The sequence below is a fragment of the Pinus tabuliformis genome, chromosome 3_1 (assembly GCF_031772625.1).
Source record: "Pinus tabuliformis cultivar Carrire ecotype Pingquan chromosome 3_1, CPIR1, whole genome shotgun sequence".
Lineage (NCBI taxonomy): Eukaryota > Viridiplantae > Streptophyta > Pinopsida > Pinales > Pinaceae > Pinus > Pinus tabuliformis.
Genome location: NC_142301.1, coordinates 679,066,842 through 679,086,485, shown reverse-complemented (window position 1 = coordinate 679,086,485; position 19,644 = coordinate 679,066,842).

Below are 19,644 nucleotides of genomic sequence, written 5' to 3'. Positions count from 1 at the left end.
TACATTTCATTGGATGGATATCATACACTGAGAGATGATTGTCTAATACAATGAAAAGTGTGCATATATTGTCACAATGCCCCTAAAAAATCAGACCCTATAGTTTTGTCTTATAATATTAATCATATTATACTATTTAATTATAAATTGTGACTATCAGATAATTATTAGTTTGAATAATTAGTCTGAAATTGTGTTTTTGGTATTTATGTATACATGAAAATATTCGGAAAAAAAGGTGCTTTTTGTGACTAGTTAATTTCAAGTGAATATAAATACACAAGAAATTATGGTTCCTCGATGTTTCTCTAGCAATTATCTGCTCATTGTACCAATTTCTCCCATGTCCTCTACTGCTTTTGGTGACTTCCTCTTTAATGATGTCCAATGCCAATGTAGTGGACATTTATCCTTGATGCTTTTCTAAGCCAAAAGGAAGCTCCACAAGTAACAACCAAAAAGCAGCCTCAAATATATTATTGGGGGGAAAAATGCAGTAATTATATGACAAGCCAAGAAACACTGCACGTTAATCATCTTCCCTTTAATATTGATTAATAATTTCTTTACATCATCATCTAATACTAATTAAAGTGTCAAGTAGGGACATTTAAAGTCATTCATCCATCAAATTCACCTTTGAGAGTGCTTAGTTGTTAATACTTCCTATTACACACACATTAGATCACCAACTTCAAGGATAGCAATATAAACACAACAAAAATGAAATTAAAAGAAATGCTAGGAAGTCAAATGCAACTAATCTTGAGTCAAGAAAATACCAAGCCCTTCATATTAGGAAGGCATTCTTAGGCACTAAGACATAAAATCCTTCCATTGCATCATTTTCATCTTTTCTTTAATTTCTTTAATTGAAAACATAACATCTAGAAAAAAAAAAAAGAGAGAGAAATTAAAAAAAAAATAATAAAATAATAAAATAAATAAATAAATAAATAAAAATAAAATAAATAAATAAATTATAAAATTATAAAATTATAAAAATAATAAAAAATAATAATAATAAAAATAAATAAATAAAACATAATAATAAAAAATAAATAAAATAATAAAATTAATTAATTAATTAAAAAACATTAAAAAGACATAAAAAGAAAAAAAAAATCATTGAAAAGGGTCTCAAAATCCTAACAATTGCTCGAGTGATGTTCGTATTAATTAAATAGAAAGGCAATCATTTGATATGACTTTTAAATTGCGGAATATATTGAAGAATATGAAGTTTTCTCATCCTTTGTTCCTAATCAAATTGTAATATGTGGGTTCCAATCAAGTAATCAATTTCTCTCCAAGATAATTAAGAGATCACTTTGGAGAAGGACTTCTACAAGCGTTGGGATAATAGCAATGGAATTAACTAGGAGGAAAATGAAGCACTTTAGTGGATGCTCCAAAATATTTGAATGCAACTGAAAATGATTTTATACTCCCTCCACACATTTTAAAACAGAAACCATTCAGCTGCATGTCATTTATTTTCCACCTTTCTGTAATATGTAATTCTCTAAGTAAGAATAGAGCATTCATAAATATTGTCATGAAAGATGACTCTTCATAATCCTAATAAGTTGGGCTCTAACAAATAAACAATTTCATGTAGTGAATAAATATTACATGGTAGATTTTAGTGATTAAAACGACACCTTTATTCTTAATCTCATTACAACAAAAGTAAATCCAACCCTAACTAGTTTGGATCTAAGAAATCAAGAATTCCATGTAGTAAAGTATTACATGGTAGATCCCAATTATTTACAATGACAACTTTATTCTTGATCTTATTAAAACATAAATAAATTCAAGAGTACATACATATTTCCTTATCTGAGACAAACTTTGAACACATTCTTAGATTTCAGAGAAATATAATGATACGATGTACCTGTAGGACATGAGAAAGCTATCTACATCTAGCACTCATCACTAGACAATAGTGTTATCGAGACCCCATCTCATGGCATGAGAATCATGTAGATAGATAGTGTTATAGAGATACCGTGTGTCAGACCAAGCAGCAAATCCTCAACCAAAATTGATTTGTGTATATTCCTTCAAGTAGGTCTTCATTATATACATGAGGGAGAGACTGTTCACTTCATCTCCCGATGACTGTTCATATTACTTATTTATCTATTTACATTATATTCACCCAATCATGAGGATTAGGTGTCAACATTCCCCCCTTAATCTGAAGAGATGTTGGTGAGTCCAAGCATCATTCTGAATCGTTCAAGCTTTTCTCTTCCAAGCGCTTTGGTGAAGATGTTTGCAATTTGCTCATTAGTGGAACAATGACGGAGATGGATAGTTTTGGCCTCAAAATTATTTCGAATCAGATGATATTTAGTATTGATGTGCTTCGTTTGATCACGGAACTTTGGTTTATTGGCCAACCTTATTGCAGAGGTATTGTCAATCATGAGTGGAGTTGACTGTACTTGTTTTACCTGCAAATCTTCAAGAATTTTCCTGAGCCACACAATTTCTTTTGTTGCTTCAGCTGTTGCCACGTATTCTGCTTCTATTGTGGAATCTGTTGGAATAGATTGTTTGCGTGATCTCCAAAAGATAGCTCCTGATCCAAGACTCATAGCATATCCTGAAGTAGATACCCCAGTTTCTTTGTCTCCATTGAAGTCTAAATCAGAGTATCCAATCAAGTTGAAGTCGTCCACCTATGTATTCTTGATTCCAAAGTCTTGAGTTCCTTTCAAGTACCTTAGAACTCTTTTTGCAGCAGACAAATGTCCCTCACAAGGCTTTTGCATAAACTTGGAGAGGATTCCAACAACAAACGAAATGTCTAGTCTGCTAGTAGTTAGGTAGTTGATACTTCCTAGAAGATGTCTACTTTGTTGCATCCTCAAATTCTTTTCCTTCAATAGATGTGAGCTTTAAGTTTTGTTCCATTGGAGTAGTAAGAGGATTGCATTCTGTCATGCCAAACCTGTTCAACAGATCTCCAATGTATTTCTTTTGAGAAAGAAATATGGACTTCGGATGTTGGGTTACTTCAATTCCAAGATAGTAATGAACATAACCCAAATCAGTCATTTCAAAACTTTTCCCCAATTCCTTCTTTATGGATGCAATGTAGCTTTCATTGTTCCCTGTCATCAAAATATCATCTACATATACCACAAGATATACAACTGTTTTGCCAACATTCTTAACAAATAAAGTTGCATCATCAAGATCATAATGTTTGAAATTGAGTTTCAGAAGATACATTTGCAACTTCTAGCACCGAGTTTGTTTCTATGTACCTTTGGTATCAAGGCATAACAGGTGGAACCAAAGACCCTGAGATGCTTTACCGAAGGAACATGTCCATACCACATTTCATAAGGAGTCTTGTTTCTAATAGCATTAGATGGACATCTATTATTTATATATGCAGCACATAGAACAGCATCAGCCCAAAACATTATCTTTACATTTTTGGAGAAGAGCATGGATCGTACCATATTTAAGATTGTCCTATTCATTCTTTCAGCTACACCATTCTGTTGGGAATTATAAGGCACAGTTTTTTGATGTTTGATCCCATGTTGGAAAAGATAGTTTTCAAATTCATTTGATGTGTATTCTTTTCCATTATCAGTGCGAATAGACTCAATATGAGATTGTGCATCATTTTCAATCCATTTATGAAAATTCTTGAATGTTTGAAAAGCATCAGATTTTTTCTTCAATAAATAAACCCAACACATTCTGGTGTAGTCATCAATAAATTTCATCATATATTTATTTCCATTTGCAGAAGGAACAAGCATTGGACCAAATAAATCTAAATGAATGAGTTCAAGTTTTCTAAGTGCTTTTGAATGTGAATTATGAAAATATTGTTTGTTATGCTTTCCTAAGATGCAAGCATCACATTGCTTAAGTTTCCTAGGAATTGTGGGCAAACCAGCAACACCATTTTTCTTCAACAAGTAGAGATTGTCATAGTTCAAATGTCCAAATCTAGCATGCCATAATAAACTTGATGGAAGTGTACCTTCTTCATGATGAGAATTGTATGAGAAATGTTGTGCATGAGCAGAGGTTCCTTGCAGCTTGAGAATCCTTTCTTCTTCTATTCCCCTCATAACAAGTGTGTTGTCAGATGCTTTTCTCACCTCAAGCTTGCCATCAAACATATGAATGGAGCGACCTTGTTGGTGGATGTGAACCAAGGATAGCAAGTTTCTCTTGAGCTATGGGAGATATAGAACATGATGTAGAAGAAAGTTTGGAAGACCATGTAGTTTAAGCTTGATTGTGCCAAGCCCTGATGGTTTGATTTTTGATTGGTCTGCAAAGTATACTGCTCCATCAACATTGTCATTAAATTCTTCAAAAAAATCTTTTCTATGAGTCGTGTGGCAGGTTGCTCCTGAATCAAGCAACCAATCATTTTTCCAAGAAGCAAGTGAAGCATTAAATAAATCTTCATTTACTCCAATATTACATTGTGCCACAACATAGTGAGTGGATTCAGGTGCTTTACCTTTGTTTGTATCATTAGTTTTACCTTTATGTTGGTTTCATTTCTTCTCAATTTTGTCCCATGGTAGCTTGCATGTAGAGGCATCATGTGATTCATTTCTTTTGTAGTGAATCCAGTGCAAATCTACCTTTTCTCCTTGAGAATGTCTGCCCCCCTGCCTCTGAAATATCTTCCTCTTCCTCTTTGACCACCTCTTCCTCTTGAAGAATCTTGAGAAAGATGCTTTTCTTTATGAGCAAGGCACACAGCCTCTTCAGAAGATTCAGGGGTTATCTTCTTTCTAAAATCTTTCTCTCTTTTAGCAAACTTTTTCACAAGAGAGTCAAAGGTGATATCTTGAAGATTTCCATTTGCTTGCAGTGACTCAAGATAATTGGAGTAAGTAGGATAAAGTGCCTTGAGAAAATTGATAAGAGGAATATCCAATTCAACCTTAGTGGATTTGATATCATGCATTATAGACTTGACTTCAGATGCAAAAGCAAGAGGATCATTATTTTGCAGTTCAAGAGTGAAGAGTTTAATCATGAGTTGAACAACTTCAAGTGCAGAATATGAGTCATAGAGTTCTTTCAACTTTGTGACCTCAACTTCATAATAGACATTAAGTTTAAGGTCAATTCAACAAGTAACCCTTTCCACAACCCAATCTAGTAATGGGGTGGGAGAAGTTGTTAGTACTTGGGTGGGAGAAGTTGTTATAATTGTGAATGTAAACAAAAGGCAAATCCTGAAGTGAGCTTGGACAACATGATGGATTGTCTCATAAGACAAGCACATGCACAAAGGCCATCTTTTTGGATATTTTTTGTTGAATCTTGGAGGCACATATATCCTTCTCCAGTGCAAGGAGTGAGAGGATGACCATGTATTGAAAGATGCATTGAATTTTAGTCTTGTCTAGATTTATGGACTTGATCAATTTTTCCTTTGGATTTGAAGTTATATATAAAGAGGTACATAAAAATTGTGTGTCCCTTCTCAGAAAATAACACAACACCGTTTAATACAACAATTTGTGCTCTCAAAGACCATCACAAAGAAAAGAGAGTAGAAATCCCTTTACTCATAAAACCCCTCTAGTCTCCAACAATTTAAAGTGAATACAATGGTCATAGAAAATCTGTCAAATACCTTTTAATCTCTAGCAATTCGCATAGATACAAGTGTCATAGAAATCTCTCCAGTACCCTCTGGTGTAGGGGAAAGACCCATTTCAATCTCTTCGATTATATCTCTAATTCCACCAAAGTTACCATGGATTCTATTGAATATGATGGATTAGCTAACTTTACTATTCTATGTTGTATGCTTTGAAACCAAATTTATTAACTGCCACTCTTGTTTTATTTTAGTTGAGGAGAAAATGGCCCTATAATTAAAATGACCGAGACAAGCCCTTTCTCTAAAATGATATGTTTAGAATTCATATAAATAAAAAACAACGTTAAACTACCAATTCAAGAAGCCAATAGAAACCCATTGATAAGGAATTGTAACATCTCGAATGTACAAACAAAAATATTTGGGTTCTCTTAACACCATATCTTCAAATTTATAAAGTCTCTTAAGAAAATAAAACCCTAACTTAATCATAAGAAACAAAACCATATTTCAATTTGTGGAGACCCACAATTAAAAAGGCGTGAGCCGACTTCATGTGGTGTCCTTCTCAAGGGAGTCCCCTACCTTCATGGACTTCATGTGGTGTCCTTCTCAAGGGAGTCGGCCTACCTTCATGGACACTTGATATAAATATTAAAGTGAAAGACATATTTCATCGAACTCGATCATCACCAAGTTGGACATTCATTGATATATTTCGTACTACTCGTTCGGCCATCTTCTTGGAGATTCTTTCTGCAACAAATATAAATATTAAAGTGAAAGACATATTTCATCGAACTCGATCATCACCAAGTTGGACATTCATTGATATATTTCGTACTACTCGTTCGGCCATCTTCTTGGAGATTCTTTCTGCAACAAAATCGTGAAGGGAAAGGGATTAATTTGTGAGAGAGAACATGGAACCTTTTTACACCGACAATGCAAAAGATCATGAGCACGAGTCAGAGGAGATTCTTGATTTGCTGCCTCCAAGATTTAGAGAAATTAGTGGCAGCTCAACAGCCATGGAAAGTTTCAATTTGATGAACGACGATCTTATAAGCCATCGAATTATTCCAAGCCTCGACGGCCATCTACGGGCCCTCATTTCCAACGCCAGGTCTGGACTTATTGCTAACAGACTTCGACATTTGGTTGACGCAGCGCCGCCGTCACCACGACAATGCAATCTTCTGTTTCGCGTGAAACCAAGAGGTTGCCACCAGAGACGCGGCCGTCGCACGGTGAGTGAAATAAATTTTATCGAGTGTGCCATCAGAGACAAGAGGTTGTCACCCTTCCCTCAACATGAGTTCACGGCTTTAACTATTCCGCATGAGTTGCCACCAGAAGAATGCTGTAACGGATGCCCCCGTGGTGAATCTTTTGTGGAAGCGATCGGACATAAAATTATTTTCTGGAATAGTACAGATGATCGGCAGCATCCCTTCTGTTACATGCTAAATTTAGACCAGAACTCCGATAGGTCATTCCGAGCTTTGGATACTTCCACAATAGCTGGAGAACTCCACAACGAATTTTCTGATGGGATTCTTAAAGTAACAGTCGGAGATCGGTTGATAGTGTTGTTGGGTACCCGTAGAAATCGTGCAACAATGTTGTCCTTAGACGTAAACTCTGAAAAATGGTCACTTCTTCCAGAGTGTCCGTACAACGTATATGTTACACCTATCCCGTGGAAAGGAAAACTGTATCTAGTAAATATTAGTAGTTGGGTATTTACAGGCAACGATGATACTACCAGACTCGTTCCCATGCACTTCGACTTTCAGAGCAACGTGTGGGTAGTGGGAGGAGAAGAGAACACAACGTTTGCTCGGCATTTAATGAAATTTCCTACATATTTTCCGCCTTCCTCCCGTAACTTCCGTAAATTCCTTGTCATGAGCGTGTTAGGGAGATCTATGATATCCTCCAAATCCGGAACACTTTATGCCATATCCCAGAGGTCAGATACACCGGATGCCAATGCCGATTATGGCGAGTATCCCATTGGGTGTATTTACGCTATGGATGATTTAGCAAGTGGATGGAGGCTAGTTCAGTGCCGGAAAAGTGAGCACACTCAACAAGTTGATCCCTTCAAACTCCCTAAGCTTCCTAAAGGTAAATATGTACAGACTAGAACTAACTGTAGTTTGGACACATGTAGTTTGGACTACCAACAACCTGCATGGTTGAATTAAACAACATCAATTCATAGTATATTTTTCAAAATATATTTTTTCAGAAATTACATTAAAATAAAATTATGGATAGTTTAGATTCCCTTGATGGTCACATCATTTCCTATATAAGAATATTGAATATCGACTTTTTATTTAATGAAAATTCCAATATTCATACTCCTATTATATTTAATAATTTATTTTTTCACTTTTGCTTCTATATATATATATATGCAAGGATTGACCTGCAACAACAACATTTGTTTTAAATGAATTGTTACTTTTGCATTTATATATAATCAAAATTTAACCATAATAAAAAATTAATCTTTTCCTCCTTGTGTTCTCTTTCCCTGTGTAGGGATATGCTAGTATATATTGATTTTTATAGTAATATAATAAAAATCCAAGCATTTTAACAAATCATAATACCCTTGCATTATTTGAACAATGAGTTCTTTTAGCTTCTTAGGAGAGAATTTTCTTTTCGATCATTCACCTTTTCAGTCAATGCCTTTTATGACCTAGCAAAGTCCTTTTGGCTTCAAAGGTGAATTACATCTATCTCCTTTAGTCGACATAGCCAAGCCCTTTTGGCTTCTAAGGGGAAGATTTGTCCAATCCTATAATTTCCCTTAGACATTCACTTATGGCTGACCTATTCATGTCCTCCTGACTTAATATTTGACTGTATCCTATAATTTCCTCGTTAATTACCTTGGGTCATTCACCTTTTTGGTCAAATTCCTTTATCACTTAGGCAAGTCATTCTGGCAGCCAATTCGTCTAAGCTTCAAAGGTGAATGTATTCATCTCCAATGGTCAAATTCATTGTTGCAAAGATCTAATCATTCCCTTCTCATGAGGGATACATTCAACATCAAACTATTCTCTTTTTGTCCTTTTATGTTGGGTTGGGTAAAAGAAGTTTTGCGAAGAGGAAGAGATGAAGAGGAAAACTCATATTTTGTGGCTATATTGATAGACATAAGGATCATGGTATATTGGATTTTACTTGTAAAACATTTCTCTCCAAAAGTATTAGGCAATAACCTGTCTAAAAATAACTATTTCAAAAGCAATTCTATCCACAGGAGAACTAATCATCCTGTCCATAGGAGAATGAATCATCTTGTCCAGTGGATGCCACAGAGAACTAATCATCCTAGTCTACAGGAGAACTAATCATCATGTTCCACAGTTGCCACGGCGAATGAATTATCCTGGCCCATAGGAGAACTACTCATCCTGTTCCACAATCACCACGGGGTGTCACAAGGGAAGGTTGAACCTTTACCCTGTACATAGTGCACCACTAGGGGATATGAGTCTCCCTGTGGTCACATGTCGCTCCAAGAAGTACCCCACGCCCCCCTGGAGCTCCCAGAGCTCAATACATCATACTCGGCCCTCATAAGAGGGTCTCTAAACGACACCAAGTCATTCTCGGAAAGTCAGGAATTTGACCTTTCTTAAGGGCTTTGTCAAAATGTCAGTGACCTGTTCATCTGTACCGATATGTTGGAGCCTTATTGCTCCTTGCTGCACCATATCTCGAATATAGTGGTACCTAATATCGATATGCTTGGAGCGATCATGAAATACGAGATTCTCTGATAAAGGGATCTCGATCTAGTTGTCGCACAAGATCATGGTGGTATCCAATGTAAATCCAAACAGCTCACTGAAGAGCTTTCGCAACCAGACTGCGTCAAAGGAGGTCGTGCTAGTTCTACCTTGACGGTGCTCAAAGCCGCCGACTTTTGCTTCTTGCTCATCCAAGATATCGAGGCAGATCCCAAAGAGAAACAACACCCGAAAGTGCTCTTTCGGTCCACCACACTGCCTACCCAATCAGCATCAATATACCCAAGTAGTCTCACATCTCCGACAGTGTATCTCAACCCATGAGTGATTGTGCCACGAATATATCTCAACAGATTCTTGGCACCAATCCAATGTGAGTGGTGAGGCTCAACCATATGTTGACTCAATGTGTTGACTGCAAAGCATATATTCAAATGGGAGTTCACCAAGAACCTAAATGCTCCGACGAGTTGACGATACTCAGTAGCATTTTGTAAAACAGGTCCGGCAACACTACCTCTTAACTTCTTGAAGTCAAGCTCCATTGAGGTAGTTACGGGCTTGCAGTCCACCATGCCAAATCTCTCCAATACCTTCACCACATTTTCCTTGAGATAGGAAAATCTCCCCTGGTTTCTGCTAGACTTCCAGTCCTAGGAAATAGTGCATAATTCCTAGGTTTTTCATCTCTAACTCAAAATCCAGCTCCCTCTTACATTCGTGAATGAAAGGGTCTGCACTTGTTAGAAAGAGGTCGTCAACATATAGCACCAGTATGAGAGGATTGTCGTCTATAACCTTAAAGTAAAGGTTAGGGTTGGCTTCACTCCTAGTGAATCCCAGCTTCATCAAGTAGCTATCGATCCTCTCATACCATGCTCGGGGTGCTTGCTTTAGCCCATAGAGGGCCTTCTTCAACCTGCACACATGCAATTCTTGATCATAAATCTCAAATCCTTCAGGTTTCTCCACATAGACCTCCTGTTCGATCGAACCATGGAAGAACGTAGTCTTGACATCCATCTGATGTAGGTTTCACCCTTGCGTAGCAGCAAGGGCTATGATCAAGCGGATGGTGGTATATCGGGTAACAAGTGTAAATATCTCGTCATAGGCTATACCTTCCTTCTGGGAGAAGCCACGAGTTACAAAACAAGCCTTATACTTCTCCGCACTTCCATCAACTGCATGCTTTATCTTGTAAAGCCATTTTGAAGTGACAACTGCTTTGTCCTGGGGTCTAGGGAACACATCCCAAACATCGTTTTTCATAATGGACTCATATTCCTCGGTCATAGCATCCTTCCATACTTGATGTTTGACAACATCTGTGAATGAAAAAGGCTCATTTTGGATGATCGTGCTCGTGATGGTCAGGTATCCCTGATACCTGTTCGGCTTCTTACTTTCACGCCAGTATTTGCAGCTTTGGCCCATAAAAACTTCGGAAGTCTTTGATCATGGACCATAGCACAGACAACTTCCACAATTGTACGATTCTTCCTTTTCGCCACACCATTCTGCTCAAGAGTATATGGTGTAGTAGTCCCCCTTTTAATGCCAGCCTCTTTGCAAAAGTCATGAAACTCATTGGATTCATATTCAGTCCCATTATCAGTCCTTAAGGTTTTGATCTTCTTTTCGGTTTGATTCTCGATCAAGGCTTTGAAGTGTTGAAACCAGGAGAACACTTCATCCTTCTTTTTCAAGAAGTATATCCAAGTCTTGCAAGAATAATCATTTGTAAAAGTGAGGTAATATAAATATCCTCCCAAGGAGTTCACAGGCATCATACCGGATATGTCTGAGTGAACTAGCTGCAATATATCAGAGGTCTTGCTTTGGCTTGAGGGGAATGGTCACCTTTTGAGCTTTCCTTTGGCACATCCTAGACATACACCTTCTTGCTCTAATATGAACTCGAGCATCCTGGTCACCATTTTTCTTACATCAGGTAGAGCTTTATAATGAATGTGAGGAAACCTCCAATGCCATAGTTCAGACTGAATAGATGTGTCATAAGACATGACACCCAGCGGGCTTCCTCTGACCTGATATAATGTATCAAATTGAAACCCAAGAGTAAAAGCATCTTTAAAGTTCTTCTTCCATACACGTACCTTGCCATCGCTGAAGGCCACCTCGTAGCCTTTGTCTTCCATTGTTGAAATGAACACCAGGTTCTTTTTGAGATCAGGTACATATAATACATCTTGTAAGTGGATGGTATAATCGTGATTCAATTGAAGAGTGACATTTCCTACGTCTTTCACGGAATATTTTGAATTATCTCGAAGAAAAATTTCCAGGTTGGTTTCCTTCTCTATTAGATTATAGAGAGGTTCTTTGTAACTAGTGAAGTGCCTTGAGGCACCACTATCAATAAGCCAATTTCCTTTGATTGTCCTGAGAGGGAGTTTAATCATCGTCCCGGTGTGAGTCCCTTTTATTGTTGAAAAGTGTGCAACAAGAAATGCTTGTTGAGAATGCAACAAGATGATGGAGCTTAGTGGAAAGGAGTTACCTTCACTAAGTGGGCCTGTAGGCAAATTATGGAACAAGTTCTATTTTTGGATCCCAGCAGGGATGATCACAGCAGGAGTGACCACAGCAGGGATGATCACAGCAGGAGTGACCACAGCAGGGGTGATCACAGTATGGGTGATCACAGTATGAGTGATCATAGTATGAGTGATCACAGTGTGGGTGACCACAGTGTGAGTGATCATAGTGTGAGTGATCACAGTGTGGGTGATCAAAGTCTATTTTTAGACTGGCTGTCAAAAATAGAAAAGTCAAATATTATTGTCTCATAATAATATTTGGACTATAAACTTGATCTTATTCTCTTGGAGCACTTCAGGATGAGCTATGGATGTGGTACACGCAGATCCCAGAGGGAAATATGTGGTTACCTATGGGATGATTAATATTTGCATGCAGGACTTAAGTTAGAACTTAAGTGAGTTGAGTTTAGTGGACTGGAGGTGCAGTTGATGGAGTTGTGTTCAGTTTAGCCTTGTTAAACTAGTTGTATTTAGTATAACTGATCAATAGACTAGAGATGAGTTGGGTGAATTAGTCATTAATTAATTCACAAGTTATTAACTCATAATGCAACTATAGAATACATCAATTAACTCAGTTGCATGTCAATGCATGTTCAGTTCAGCAGGGACAGGTGTTAGAGGATCAGATTGCTATCAGAGTTGACTATAGCTGTGCATGATGATTTTCACAATTAGAGGGATTGAGTATGCCAATGAATTGGCCAATATCAAGAATTGTAGCTTGTGCTCACGTCCAATAGAGTGTGAGTGATTAAGTGCAGGTGAAATACGAGTTTGGTAAACCATTCTCATCAGTTCTTGAGCAGGTATTGAGTTGGAGAGGTAGGAAAGCAGTGGAATAGATTTGGAGATCAGATCTGAGCTGTATTGTGTGTAACAGGTGGAGCTGGTACTGGATTTCTTGTGATAAGCATTGTACTTTGTAATGTTACATTATTCAATCAATATAGTATACAGATAGTGTGGGGTTTTTAGCGAGATGCTTTCCCCGGGATACATACTGTGTTAATGAGTTTGATTGATGCTTCTATGCGTGCCTGTGAATGTTTCTGCTTCTGTAAATTGATGATCAACGTAGAGGAGATTATGTATTATACATGTTCCGCTTATAATTGTATGATCAGGATAATCTCTGTGAATATGTGTTAAATTATTCAAAATTTCTACATGGTATCAGAGCTGCTTGATTTGTAGAAGAGATTTTTACAGGATATCAAGCGAGGATTGATCATCAGATCTATTATTCAGGAAGTGTTTACATTTTATTTCTTCAGGCAGAGTCTGTAATTGGGCCAGGTAGCCTCTGGATTCATCCTTCTTTTGGAAGGTGAGATATCCGGTGAATGCCCATACAGTCGATCTCTGTACAAGAAATACTTTGTTCTCACGAATTGTAGATCAGAAGCGAATTGAGCTGGTGGAATTCGAATTTAATTCCAAAGAAAGAGATAAAACTCATAAACATTCAGTGTGAGAATGGATACAGTATGCCCTAGTATCTCACGAAGTTCACCCAATGCTGGGATGAGCTAGGAAGTGTGGGGTGACTGTCAGATGAGGATGGTGAGTCTAGCACTCCTTTACCTTCCTAAGAGTTGGCATAGCTACCAGGACTCGGTGAATGGAAGGGAGAAACTGCCAAGATGGGAGAGACTTTAGTCAGATCTTGTGCAGGAGGAGATTAGACGGTGCACCAAAGACAGTTCTTCATCTATACATGATGAGGAGAACTGTGCCTTAGCGAGTAAGGTGAAGAAGGGAAAGAAGAAGGTTTCTCTTTCCGAATCCAGTTCTTTCAGCGGTGGGAAGAAGGTTGACAAATCGAAAGTTCGATGCTTTCGTTGTCATGAGGAGGGTTCACGAGTCAAGAACCTGTATGCTCTTGAGGTTCAAGATGCATGCAAAGCCTTGAGTAGCGAGGCAATTGATGGAGACTTAGTGGCTGAGAGGGAAGGCATGTTACCTTTCAACATGCAGAGCCAGAAGAAGTTTCAGACAATTGTGGAGGAGCCACGATTGGTGCAGCAGCTTCAGGAGGTTGTGGAGGAGCCACAATAGGGGAAGCTGAGAGGAGATCGAGTAGAGACATCTACTCATCCAGAGACCTCTAGTAGGGGGAAACTTCGAGCCAGGTGGGCTGAGGGATCGCATGTAGCCATACCTCTAGGTAAGAAGTGGGGTGATGTGGATTGATTGTCCCAAGGAGGAGGGGCAAGATCCTTGAGGTACCCAACCTCTTGGATGAGACCTTGCTACGGGAGCCCCAGACGTGTAGTAGCAGGAACTGACTGATTGGGTAGAGACAGATGCGGATGGAGCGACAGAGAGAGCGACAGTGCAGGGAATCCCAGGACAACGCATAGCTAGCAGACTGCAATAATGCGAGAGGCAAAAGTGTTTTGCACAGTGCTAGGTGACATAGAGAGGTGTGCAATGGTGAGAGATCCATGGAGATGTTGCAGTAGCATAGATGTCAGAGAGGGAGTACTTGTCAATAGCAGGTAGAGCTTCAGCATCAGAGGATGTTTCTAGCCCAACAGGGAGGTCAGTTGGGAGGTGCAGTGCAAATGCAATGCTGGGGGATAGAACTAGCAGCAGCACAGATGCAGTCAGAGATCAAAGTGATAGAGGCTAGAGCAGTCAGATACTGAAGAGCACAGATATGCAGAGTTTTCAGTCGACAGAGGCAATAGTAGTTAGAGACTTTGATGACAAAGAAAGTGGACCAGCCAGATGTGTTGCATGGAGAACATTCCAGAGTTTCAGGATCGGGTTTGAGAGGAAGCCTTTCTTGTTGAGAGGGAGTGTTGATAAGTGTGCAAAAAGAAATGCTTGTTGAGAATGCAACAAGATGATGGAGCTTAGTGGAAAGGAGTCGCCTTCACTAAGTGGGCCTGCAGGCAAATTATGGAGCAAGTTCTATTTTTGGATCCCAACAGGGATGATCACAGCAGGAGTGACCACGACAACGATGATCATAGCAGGAGTGACCATAGTAGGGGTGATCACAGTATGGATGATCACAGTATGAGTGATCACAGTATGAGTGATCACAGTGTGGGTGACCACAGTGTGAGTGATCATAGTGTGAGTGATCAAAGTCTATTTTTAGACTGGCTGTCAAAAATAGAAAAGTCAAATATTATTGTCTCATAATAATATTTGGACTATAAACTTGATCTTATTCTCTTGGAGCACTTCAGGATGAGCTACGGATGTGGTACATGCAGATCCCAGAGGGAAATACGTGGTTACCTATGGGATGACTAATATTTGCATGCAGGACTTCAGTTAGAACTCAAGTGAGTTGAGTTTAGTGGACTGGAGGTGCAGTTGATGGAGTTGTGTTCAGTTTAGCCTTGTTAAACTAGTTGTATTTAGTCTAACTGATCAATAGACTAGAGATGAGTTGGGTGAATTAGTTATTAATTAATTCACAAGTTATTAACTCATAATGCAACTATAGAATACATCAGTTAACTCAGTTGCATGTCAGTGCATGTTCAGTTCAGCAGGGACAGGTGTTAGAGGATCAGATTGCTATCAGTTGTGACTATAGCTGTGCATGATGATTTTCACAATCAGAGGGATTGGGTATGCCAATGAATTGGCCAATATCAAGAATTGTAGCTTGTGCTCACGTCCAACAGAGTGTGTGTGATTATTTGCAGGTCAAATACGAGTTTGGTAAACCATTCTCATCAGTTCTTAAGCAGGTATTGAGCTGGAGAGGCAGGCAAGCAGTGGAATAGATTTGGAGATCAGATCTGAGATGTATTGTGTGTAACAAGTGGAGCTGGTACTGGATTGCTTGTGATAAGCATTGTACTTATTAATGCTACACGATTCAATCAATATAATATACAGATAGTGTGGGGTTTTTAGCGAGATGCTTTCCCTCATGTATATAATGAAGACCTACCTGAAGGAATACACACGAACCAATTTTTGGTTGAGTTACTGCTTGGTCTGACATGGTATCAGATCGAGCTCCCAAAATAGTTGTAACTCCCATTTGCCTACTGCTCTCTGTCCTCTGCCTACTGCTCTCTGTCCTCTGCCTACTTCTCTCTGTCCACTGCCTACTGCTCTCTGTCCCCTCCACTATTGCTGCTTTGTGTTGTACGCTGGTCTGACATTGGTATGCGTTGATGTTGCTCATTACAACGTTGCTCATTACTATGCGTTGATGCTACTCCAATCCAAAATAAAACCTTTTCTGTATTGTCAATGAACACGGTTGTTTGTTTGAGGAATTATTTGGATCTATTTTGTTAATCATGGAAAATAATTCAAGAATTTAACGTGCTTAGTTTTTTGAAGAGCTGAATTTCATTCTTGCTCTGAACCTCATGAGGTCCGTATACAATTGCGATAAATTTTGTGTTCCCCATCTCAAACATAGCAGAGCCATCAACTTTGTCAACAACTCCCAGCTATGCATGTAACTGTCGCATTTCCAGTGGTCAATGCCCATCCAAACATAGCCCTTCTAGACTAATGTACTCCATAATGTATGATATGGGAATAGAATGCTCTCCCTCCAAACAAATTATGCTGTTCCTCTAGCTATGTAGTCACGATTATTACTCAATAGCTCATAAATGAAGCCGCTTGCACTCAAGTGAGACTCCACACCGATTATTGCAAGAAATTGAGGTATCAGAAAGCTTTTAATGCTAGCTTGGTATTATATTAACATTGGCCTGGTATTTTTTTAACGCTGGCCTGATATGGAAAAGGTGCCTGAGTCTGCTGCGTGAATGATGGTATATATGTTGAAGTTTTTTTGGCATACACATTGAAGTTTTTTCACATAACGTTGGCATATACTTTGAAAGTTTTTGGTATATACGCTGAAGACCTTTTGGCATGTAAAATGTGTTAATAGCCACGCGTTGAATGTAATTTGAACGTTGTTGAATGTACTCTTAACGCTGTTTAACACATGGAATTGTACTGAAGCTTTATGGTATATACATTGAGATTAGATTGGTGAAGACCAAATTTAGATAGCTTTGTTGCCTTTTCATGTAAAACAATTCAAGAACGTTGCGAAAAAAGATGATGAGGAAAAGATTTGAAATCTTTTGAGAATGCATAGCTAACCTATGTTTTATATTTTCATTAAAGGGAAAGACAGTACAAAGCCCTATATGGAGAGAATGCCTTTTTGAATTGTAATTTAAAAAAAAAAATTACCACCAGAAGTACAATTTTACTGTATATTGGCAGAAGTAATTTTTTTTACAAAATGCATTCAATCATATCCATGGTGGGAATAGTTCTCACTGGTAAGGAGAGCTATCCTGAATGGCCCCGGATGATAAAACACACCCTCATTTTCAATGAGTTGTGGAAAGGAGTGTGTGTTGGAAACAAAGACAATGAACCAGTACAACCTACCTCAAACAAAGAGCTCATCATTTGCGAAAACAAGAACAACAAAGCTTATGCATTAATCGCAGCATCTGTAAATGAAGAGGTGAGTTGCCATATTTCATCATTTTCAACTGCCTTTGAAGCCTTACAAAAGCTGAAAGAACTCTATGACTCACATTCTGCACTTGAAGTTGTTCAAATCATGATTAAACTCTTCACTCTTGAACTGCAAAATAATGATCCTCTTGCTCTTGCATCTGAAGTCAAGTCTATAATGCATGATATCAAATCCACTAAGGTTGAATTGGATAATAATCTTATCACTTTTCTCAAGGCACTTTATCCTACTTACTCCAATTATCTTGAGTCATTGCAAGCAAGTGGAAATCTTAAAGATATCACCTTTGACTCTCTTGTGAAAAAGTTTGCTAAAAGAGAGAAAGCTTTTAGAAAGAAGACAACCCCTGAATCTTCTGAAGAGGCTATGTGCCTTGATCATAAATAAAAGCATCTTGCTCAAGATTCTTCAAGAGGAAGAGGTGGTCGAAGAGGAAGAGGAAGATATTTCAGAGGCAGGGGGGCAGACATTCTCAAGGAGAAAAGGTAGATTTGCACTGCATTTGCTACAAAAGAAATGAATCACATGATGCCTCTACATGCAAGCTACCATGGGACAAAATTGAGAAGAAAAGAAACCAACAGAAAGGTAAAACTAATGATACAGACAAAGGTAAAGCACCTGAATCCGCTCACTATGTTGTGGCACAATGTAATATTGGAGTAAATGAAGATTTATTTAATGCTTCACTTGCTTCTTGGAAAAATGATTGGTTGCTTGATTCAGGAGCAACCTGCCACACAACTCATAGAAAATATTTTTTTGAAGAATTTACTGACAATGTTGATGGAGTAGTATACTTTGCAGACCAATCAAAAATCAAGCCATCAGGGCTTGGCACAATCAAGCTTAAACTACCTGGTCTTCCAGACTTTCTTCTGCATCATGTTCCATATCTCCCACAGCTCAAGAGAAACTTGCTATCCTTGGTTCACATCCACCAGCAAGGTCACTCCATTCATATGTTTGATGGCAAGCTTGAGGTGAGAAAAGCATCTAACAACTCACTTGTTATGAGGGGAATAGAAGAAGAAAGGCTTCTCAAGCTACAAGGAACCTCTGCTCGTGCACAACATTTCTCATGCAATTCTCATCATGAAGAAGGTACACTTCCATCAAGTTTATTATGGCATGCTAGATTTGGACATTTGAACTATGATGATCTCTACTTGTTGAAGAAAAATGGTGTTGCTGGTCTGCCCACAATTCCTAGGAAACTTAAGCAATGTGATGCTTGCATCCTAGGAAAGCATAACAAACAATATTTTCATAATTCACATTCAAAAGCACTTAGAAAACTTGAACTCATTCATTTAGATTATGTACTCCAATGCATGTTCCTTTTGCAAATGGAAATAAATATATGATGACATTTATTGATGACTACACCAGAATGTGTTGGGTTCATTTATTGAAGAACAAGGTTCTATGAAGACTGGACCAAAGCTTGCTAACGTGATGGGATGGTCACATGATGATTCTAGGATAGATTAGTTGGAGGAAATATTTCTTGATGTAAATTTAATTTCAGTTTCCCATATTTTGTGAGAAGGGGAAACGAATCATCACTTGCGATTCTTAGTTTTCACATGTAGATTTCTTCTCAAAGACGAAAATTGTTTGAGCAGAGTAATCTGTACAACAGTGGAGAGAAGAAGCTTCAGTGCTAGGAGAAGAGGTAGAGGATTAGAGGCCTAGGATGCACATGCCCACATTTCATATTTTAGCCAATTTAATAGGTCATGTGAGGAGGCATGGTTTCCATCGATGTATGCTTATGGACGACGTTCCATTTTGGTTTAATCTTTATGTATTTCTTTTCTTTGAAAGTGTGTTCTTATTCCATTAAGTTGTATTGATAATCTACGTGCTGAAGCCTCCATCGTGGTGTGGTATCCATTTGTGTATTGATTTCTTTTTGTGTCAGCTTAAATATTGAGGATCGAAGTGCCCATGCATTTTGGATACTAGTGAGTGCGTGGGTTTTTTCTATGTGGAACCCATTAGTAAAAGCAAAGAAGCAATGTTCAGTTGCATGCACGCCCTTTTTGAATGGAATATGATATGTTTTTTTTGGTTCCCATGAGGTTAAAGTGAGAATCCATGCCTATAGTTTATTTTTGTGTCACTATGGTCATAGAGTGCCTGCGTATGGAGAGAACAGAGCACTCA